The sequence below is a fragment of the Chiloscyllium plagiosum genome, chromosome 38 (assembly GCF_004010195.1).
Source record: "Chiloscyllium plagiosum isolate BGI_BamShark_2017 chromosome 38, ASM401019v2, whole genome shotgun sequence".
NCBI classification, from domain to species: domain Eukaryota; kingdom Metazoa; phylum Chordata; class Chondrichthyes; order Orectolobiformes; family Hemiscylliidae; genus Chiloscyllium; species Chiloscyllium plagiosum.
Genome location: NC_057747.1, coordinates 1529804 through 1538452, shown reverse-complemented (window position 1 = coordinate 1538452; position 8649 = coordinate 1529804).

Below are 8649 nucleotides of genomic sequence, written 5' to 3'. Positions count from 1 at the left end.
CTATTCTTCAAATGCAAATTCACCACATAGACTTTTGTTTGTGTGTGCGCGTGCGCGCATGTGAGGGAGACAGAAAGGGAGAGGGAAAATGGAATGTGAGTGTGTACGTGTGAGTGCGTGATGATGTGTGTATTTGTGTGTGTGCATGCTTGGTAGAGTGTGTGTGAGTGTGTAATGGAGTGTAAGCCTGTGAGAGGGTCTGTGCGTGGGTGAGTGTGGGTGGTGTATGTGTGTGTCTGAGAGAGAGAGTGTGTGTATGAGAGAGGATCTGTGTGAATGTGTAAGTCTGTGTGCTTGAGTGTGTGCATGTATGAGAGTGTACAGTGCAGTGGGGGTCACCTGTAGTGTGGCATGAACCCAAGGTCCCAGTTGAGGCCTTCTGCACGGGTACTGAACTTGGCTATCTGTCTCTGCTCGGCTGTTGTGCGTTGTTGCCTGTCCTGAAGTCACCACCTTGGAGGATGGTCACCTGAAGATCCGAGGCTGCATGTCCCAGACCGCTGAAGTGTTCCCTGACTGGGAGGGAATATCCCTGTCTGGAGATTGTTGCGCGGTGTCCATTCATCTGCTGTCGGAGTGTCTGCTTGGTATCGCCAATGTACCGTGCCTTGGGGCATCCTTGCCTGCAGCATATGAGATAGACAATGTTTGCTGAGTCTCATGAGTACCTGCCATGTACATATTGGACAGGACTCCAGGGAGCATGCCCTTATTCCTGATCCAAATGGCACCATGAGCTCTTTCATGTCCATGCGACAGGGTTGAGGTAGACAATGCCTCTGACAGAGCAGGGCTGCCTTGATGCTGGGGTGAAGTAGCAGCTTTGATGTCGTCCAGCTGGGGTGAGATTACTCCCTGACACTCAGAGTTGGTTTTCAGTCTGTACATCAAGGAGCCCTGACAGAACTGGGATCAATGGGTATCGGGGGAAAACTCTCCAGTGGTTAGAATCATACCTGACACATAGGAAGATGGTCATGGTTGTTGGAGGTCAGTCATCTCAGCTCCAGGACATCTCTGCAGGGTAGTGTCCTAGGTGCTTTATCAATGACCTTCCCTCCGTTATAAGGTCTGAGTGGGGATGTTCACCGATGATTGCACAACATTCAGCACCATTCATGATTCCTCAGACACTGAAGCAATCCGTGTCCAAATGCAAGAAGATCTGGACAGTCTCCAGACCTGTGCTGACAAGTGACAATAACATGGGTGCCACACAAACACCAGGCAATGACCATCACCAACAAGAAACAATCTAACTGCTGGCCCTTGACATTTAATTCTGTTACCATCACCGAATTCCCCCTATCAATATCCTGGAAGTTATCACTGATCAGAAACCTAACTGCACTCACCACATAAACACAATGGCTACAAGAGCAGGTCAGAGGTAGGAATACTGCGGCAAGTAACTCACCTCCTGACTCCCGAAAGCCTGTCCACCATCTACAAGGCACAAGTCAGAAGTCTGATGGAATACTCTCCCCTTGCCTGGAAGAGCCCCAACAACACTCAAGAAACTTGACACCATCCAGGACAAAGCAGCCCATTTGATTGGCACCACATCCACAAGCATCCACTCCCTCCGCCACCGACGCTCAGTAGCAGCAGTGTGTACAGTCTATAAGATACACTGCAGAAATTCATGAAAGATCCTCAGACAGCACCTTCCAAACCCACAATCACTTCCACTAGAACGACAAGGGCAGCAGGTATATTGAAATGGCACCATCATCAAGTTCCCCTCCAAGCCACTTGCCATCCCGACTTGGAAATACAACACCATTCCTTTACTGTCGCTGGGTCAAAATCCTGGAATTCCCTCCTTAATGGCATTGTGGGTCAACCCAACGAGGTGAACTCCAGCAGAGTAAGGAAGGTAGCTCACCATCACCTCCTCAAGGCTGACTAAGGACGGGCAATAAATGCAGCCAGTGACATCCACATCCCACTCAAGGATGAATAAAAAAAACTCTCTCTCAAGCAGTGTTGGATTATCAAATAAGAACATTCTTTGCCCTGGGTTGCCACTGGCGATCCCATTAACTCTGTGCTCCCTGTCTTGATAGCAGTTGCTGTTCCTTAACAAGTACAGCAAGATCCCACAACCAGTCATTCGTGTCCTGCTCTATCTCAGAGGTTCCCATGATCTGGGAGCTGGATTGGAATTTTGGCACTCGATAGGGTGAGGCACCAATGTTTGTTGTTTCTAATCTAATGCATGTCTCAGAGGCTGATCTGCCCCCTCAAGCAGATAGTGTTTACCCCACTCTCCCTGCTATTTACCTGCAAGGAGTGAGCTTTCTGTGTCTCTACTCTTCAGAGGGTTAGTTATTAGGACAAGTGGTTACTTTGCACTGCAGGAATGTGGAATGATAATTATCGGGGTGGGGGGGAACTTTACAGAGCAGCATTCCAAAGATGTATTCCTAAATTAGAGAACACAATTTCACAGCATCTCAAAATCTTCACAGTTGCTGCTGCTTTACTTACTGTTTTGCTGAGTGTTACCTCCACTCGCTCTCACTAAAGCTGCCCCCCTCCACACTGGCCCAGAGGGGGCTGCTCTCCCTCTGCACTGGCCCAGAGGGGGCTGCTCTCCCTCTGCACTGGCCCCGGGGGGGGCTGCTCGCCCTCTGCACTGGTCCAGAGGGGCTGCTCTCCCTCTTCTCTGGCCCCAGAGGGGGCTGCTCTCCCTCTGCACTGGCCCCGGGGGGGGGCTGCTCTCCCTCTGCACTGGCCCCAGGGGGGGCTGCTCTCCCTCTGCACTGGTCCAGAGGGGGCTGCTCTCCCTCTGCACTGGCCCCAGAGGGGGCTGCTCTCCCTCCGCACTGGCCCAGAGGGGGCTGCTCTCCCTCTGCACTGGCCCAGAGGGGGCTGCTCTCCCTCCACACTGGCCCAGAGGGGGCTGCTCTCCCTCTGCACTGGCCCCAGAGGGGGCTGCTCTCCCTCCGCACTGGCCCCTTGGGGTTTTATGAAGTTGCAGCAGCACCTTCTTGCTCTTATGTTCTCTACCCAGCTAATCAAGGCCGTCTTCACCATCCTGTCTATCTGTGCTGACACCTTCAGGGAGCTCTGGACTTGTACACCAAAGTCCTGTTTTACCTCAGTGCTCCCTAGGCACCTACCATCATTGTGTAAATCCTTACTTTATTGGACCTCCCAAAATACATTGCCTCCTAGTTATCAGGATTAAATCCCACCTGCCATTGCTCTGCCCAATTTAGCAGCTGATCAGTATCAGACTTTAGCCTGAGCCCATCCTCCTTACTATCAACAACACCACCAATTTTCATGTCAACTGTAAACTTAGTTTTTATACCTTGTACATTCACATCCAGTTTGTTTATGAACATATGAAACAGCAAAGGTTCCAGCATCAATCCTGCTGTACTCTGTTGGTCACTGATTTCCAATCATACATATATCCCTCCACTATCACCCTTTGCCTCTTATTTGCCCACCAATTTGGATTCAGTTTGCCAACTTGCCTTGCATCCCATGGGCTCTTAGTTTTGGATCAGCCTTCCATATGGGACCTTTTCAAATGCCTTACTGAAGTCAATAGACAATAGACAATAGGTGCAGGAGTGGGCCATTCTGCCCTTCGAGCCTGCACCACCATTCTCATCCTCAATCAGTATCCTGTTCCTGCCTTATCCCCATAACCCTTGATCCCACTATCCTTAAGGAGCTCTATCCAACTCTTCTTGAAAGTATCCAGAGACTTGGCCTCTACTGCCCTCTGGGGCAGAGCATTCCACACAGCCACCACTCTCTGGGTGAAGAAGTTTCTCCTCAACACTGTTAGATTAGATTAGATTACATTACAGTGTGGAAACAGGCCCTTCGGCCCAACAAGTCCACACCGACCCGCCGAAGCACAACCCACCCATACCCCTACATTTACCCCTTACCTAACACTATGGGCAATTTAGCATGGCCAATTCACCTGACCTGCACATCTTTGGACTGTGGGAGGAAACCGGAGCACCCGGAGGAAACCCACGCAGACACGGGGAGAACGTGCAAACTCCATGCAGTTCTAAGTGGCCTACCCCTTATTTTTAAGCTGTGTCCTCTGGTTCGGGACTCACCCATCAGCGGAAACATGCTTCCTGCCTCCAGAGTGTCCAATCCTTTAATAATCTTATACGTCTCAATCAGATCCCCTTTCAGTCTTCTAAACTCAAGGGTATACAAGCTCCAATCTTTCAGCGTAAGATAGTCCTACCATTCCAGGAATTGACCGCGTGAACCTATGCTGCACATCCTCAATAGCCAGAATGTCTTTCCTCAAATATGGAGACCAAAATTGTGCACAATATTCCAGGTGTGGCCTCACCAGGGCCCTGTACAGCTGCAGAAGGATCTCTTTGCTTCTATACTCAATCCCTCTTGTTACGAAGGCCAGCATGCTATTAGCCTTCTTCACTACCTGCTGTACCTGCATGCTTTCCTTCATTGACTTGGTGTACAAGAACACCTAGATCTCATTGTATTGCCCCTTTACCTAACTTGAATCCATTTAGGTAGTAATCTGCCTTTCTGTTCTTGCCACCAAAGTGGATAATCACACATTTATCCACATTAAACTGCATTTGCCATGCGTCCGTCCACTCACCTAGCCTGTCCAGGTCACCCTGTATTCTCCTAACATCCTCCTTACATTTTACCCTGCCACCCAGCTTTGCGTCATCAGCAAATTTGCTAGTATTACTTTTAATACCTTCATCTATATCATTAATGTACATTGTAAAAGGCTGCGGTCCCAGCACTGATCCCTGCGGCACACCACTGGTCATTGCCTGCCATTCCGAAAAGGAGCCGTTTATCACTACTCTTTGTTTCCTGTCAGCCAACCAATTGATCCACATAAACCACATCAACTGCACTACCCTCATCAATATATTTCATCACTTTTTCAAAAAAACTTGATTAAATAGTCAGACATGATCTCCCTTCGACATATGGTGCTGACTGTCCTTGACCAATCCCTGCTGACTATCCTTGACCAAGTGTTGATTAATCCTATCCCTTTGAACTTTTCCCAGTAATTCCCTTGCCACTGACAGCAGACAAACTGTTCTGTAATTATCGAGACTATCTTTGCTGCCCCTCTTGAACAAAGAAACCACATTAGCTATCCTGGGGTCAGCGAAATATTAAATGTCTCAGCAAGTGCCTCAGCAATCTCCTCCGTTACCTCCCGTAGCAACCTGGAATATATCTCATCAGGCCCTGGGGATTTATGCATCTTTATCCCACTGAAACATCTATTACCTCATTGTTATTATTCTTAACATGCTCCAGAAACTCACCATCACAAGTGAAATCTTGAGCTAAATGTCTTTCTCCTTTGTGAATACAGATGAGAAATATTCATTAAAGACTTTACCTATATCCTATGCCTCTAGGTTGCCTCTTTCGTCTCACAGACCTCACCCTTTCCCTGGTAAACCACTTACTCTTAATATGCTATAAAAAGCTTTAATCCTATCTGCCAAAGCTATTTTGTGGTTCCTCTATACTCTCCTAATTTCTTTTTAAGCAATCTCCTATGCTCTCTGTATTTTTGGAGAGTCTCCCCTGTTTTAACTTACTCTACTTGACATATGCTTCCTCCTTTTTCTTTATCAAACTCTCAACATCCCTTGACATCGAGGGTTGCCTGGACTCACTGCCCTTGTTCCTCATTGTTACAGGAACAAACTGGCCTTGAATTCTGGCTATACTACTTTCAAAAGACTCCCAGTTTCCAAATGTAGACTTACCTGCAAGTAGCTGTTCCAGTCTATTTGCCAGATCCTGTCCCATGATATTGAAATTGGCCTCTCCCAAGTTTAGATACTTCTGCATTATCCTTATCCCATTCCAGAATGAGTTTCAAACTTAAGAGTTATGGTCACTATTCCCAAAATGTTCACCACTTGAAACGTCAACCACTGAGCAGCTTCATTTCCTCGGGTTCAGTCTAGCACTGCCTTTTCCAGGATGTATTTTTAAAATTCCACCGTATCTAATCATAGAGTCAGAGAGTTGTACAGCAAAGAAACATACCATTTAGTCCAACTCAACCATGCCGACCAGATATCCTAAATTAATCTAAACCCATTTGCTAGCATTTGGCCCATATCCATCTAAACTCTTCCAATTCATGTTACCCATCCAAATGCCTTTTGAAATTGTACAGCCTCTATCACTTCTTCTGGGAGCACCATTCTCTGCAAGAAAAAGTTGTGCTCAGGTCCATTTTAAGTTTTCCCCTCTCCCCTTAACCTGTGCCCTCCAGTTTTGGACTCCCCTACCTTGAGAAAAAGATCTTGGTTATTCAACCTATCCATGCCCTTCATGATTTTATAAATCTCTATAAGGTAACTCCTCAGCCTCTGACACTCCAGGGAAAACAGCCCCAGCCTATTCAGGCTCTCCATATAGCTCAAACCCTCCAATCCTGGCAACATCCTTGTAAATCTTTATTGAATCCCTTCAAGTTTAACAAAATCTTTTCTATCACAAGGTGACTAGAATTGAATGCAGCATTCCAAAAGTGGTCTCACCAATGTCCCCAATATTCCCAATTCCTTCGTCTCCGCCGCATCTGCTCCCAGGAGGACCAGTTCCAAAACCGTACAACCCAGATGGCCTCCTTCTTCAAGGACCGCAATTTCCCCCCCAGACGTGGTCGACGATGCCCTCCACCGCATCTCTTCCACTTCCCGCTCCTCCGCCCTTGAGCCCCGCCCCTCCAAACCCCACCAGGACAGAACCCCACTGGTCCACACCTACCACCCCACCAATCTCCATGTACAGCGCATCACCCGCCGTCACTTCCGCCACCTCCAAACAGAAATCTCCATGTACAGCGCATCATCCGCCGTCACTTCCGCCACCCCCAAACAGACCCCAGCACCAAGGATATATTTCCCTCCCCTCCCCTACCAGCTTTCCGTAGAGACCACTCCCTCCGCGACTCCCCTGTCAGCTCCACACCCCCCACCGACCCAACCACCACTCCCGGCACCTTCCCTTGCAACCGCAGGAGGTGCAACACTTGCGCCCACACCTCCCCCCTCACTTCTCTCCAAGGCCCCAAGGGAAACTTCCATATCCGCCACAGATTCACCTGCACCTCCACCCACATCATCTACTGCATCCGCTGCAGCCGGTGTGGCCTCCTCTATATTGGGGAGACAGGCCGCCTACTTGCAGAGCGATTCAGAGAGCACCTCTGGGCCAACCGGACGAACCAACCCAACCACCCTGTCCTCACCTTGACCTCCCTCCACCTATCGCATTTCCAACACCCCTCCCCCAAGTCCCTCCTCCCTACCTTTTATCTTAGCCTGCTGGACACACTTTCCTCATTCCTGAAGAAGGGCTTATGCCCGAAACATCGATTCTCCTTCTCCTTGGATGCTGCCTGCCCTGCTGCGCTTTTCCAGCAACACATTTTCAAATCTTGCTAACCAGTCCACTGTGAGGAACCTGTTGAACGCCTTCATCAATCTTCATTGTCACTTCTTCAGAAAACTCAAACAAGTTTGTGAGATACGATTTCCCACACGCACAGCCAGGTTGACTGCTCCTAATCAGTCCTTGCTTTTCCAAGTGCATGTAAATCCTATCCCTCAATCTCCATCAACAACTTACCCACCACTGATATCAGTTCACTGGTCTATAATTCCGTGGCTTTTCTTTACCACCTTTCTTAAATAATCCTTTCACACTGAGGTGATCCCTGTTAATGTTAACAAAATTGAAATCCCCTGTTGCTATAACTTTATTCCTCTCACATCTCTCTGTGATTTGCTGACATATCTGCTCCTCTACCCCCCTCTGTCTGTTGGGAGACCTACCAGCAAGGTAATCACTCTTTTCTAAGGTCTCCCTGGATGGCCTCATTTGAAGATCATTCTCAGACATTACTGTGGTAATGGTTTCCTATTATCAATAATACAATGCCCCCACCCATCTTACTACCATCCTCCCATCTCTCCTGAAACTTCTATACCCTGTATTGATGAGCTGCCAGTCCTGTCCTTCCTTCAACAATATCTCACTGATTGCAATAATACCACATTCTCACATGCTCATTAATGCTCTAAGTTTATCCACTTTACCAGACAAGCTCCTTGCATCAAAACAGACACAACTTAGCCTCTCCAGACATCACATGTGCCTTACCCTGACCATGTTTTCTCTGCCTACTTGTCTGTCCCAGCATTCCTTCTATATCTGATTGGACCTTGCTCCCAACTTTACATCTACTCTGTGCCCCATCCCCACCCCCTCCTTACTTGATGTCACGTAATTCTATGCAACACTGCACTTGTCTCATGGTCGATGTATGGAAAGTTTAGTAAACATCTTTGTATCTCTATTAATACAGTGCCAAGATTTTGATAGTTTCTGTTTCTATAGACAGAGACGTTATTCCAGACAGCTGAAGCAGGTGGGATGTGAACCCATGCCTCCTGGCTCAGAAATAGGGACACTACCACTGTGCTACAAGACCACTACTGCCCAGATTTAAGTTGGACAAGAAACATAAATCATTTTGTGCCAACATTGACCGTTCTGAGTTACTATCACCATCAACAGCTCTTTCAGATGCAGGAATAATCTCACTTCATAAAGGTGCAGTTG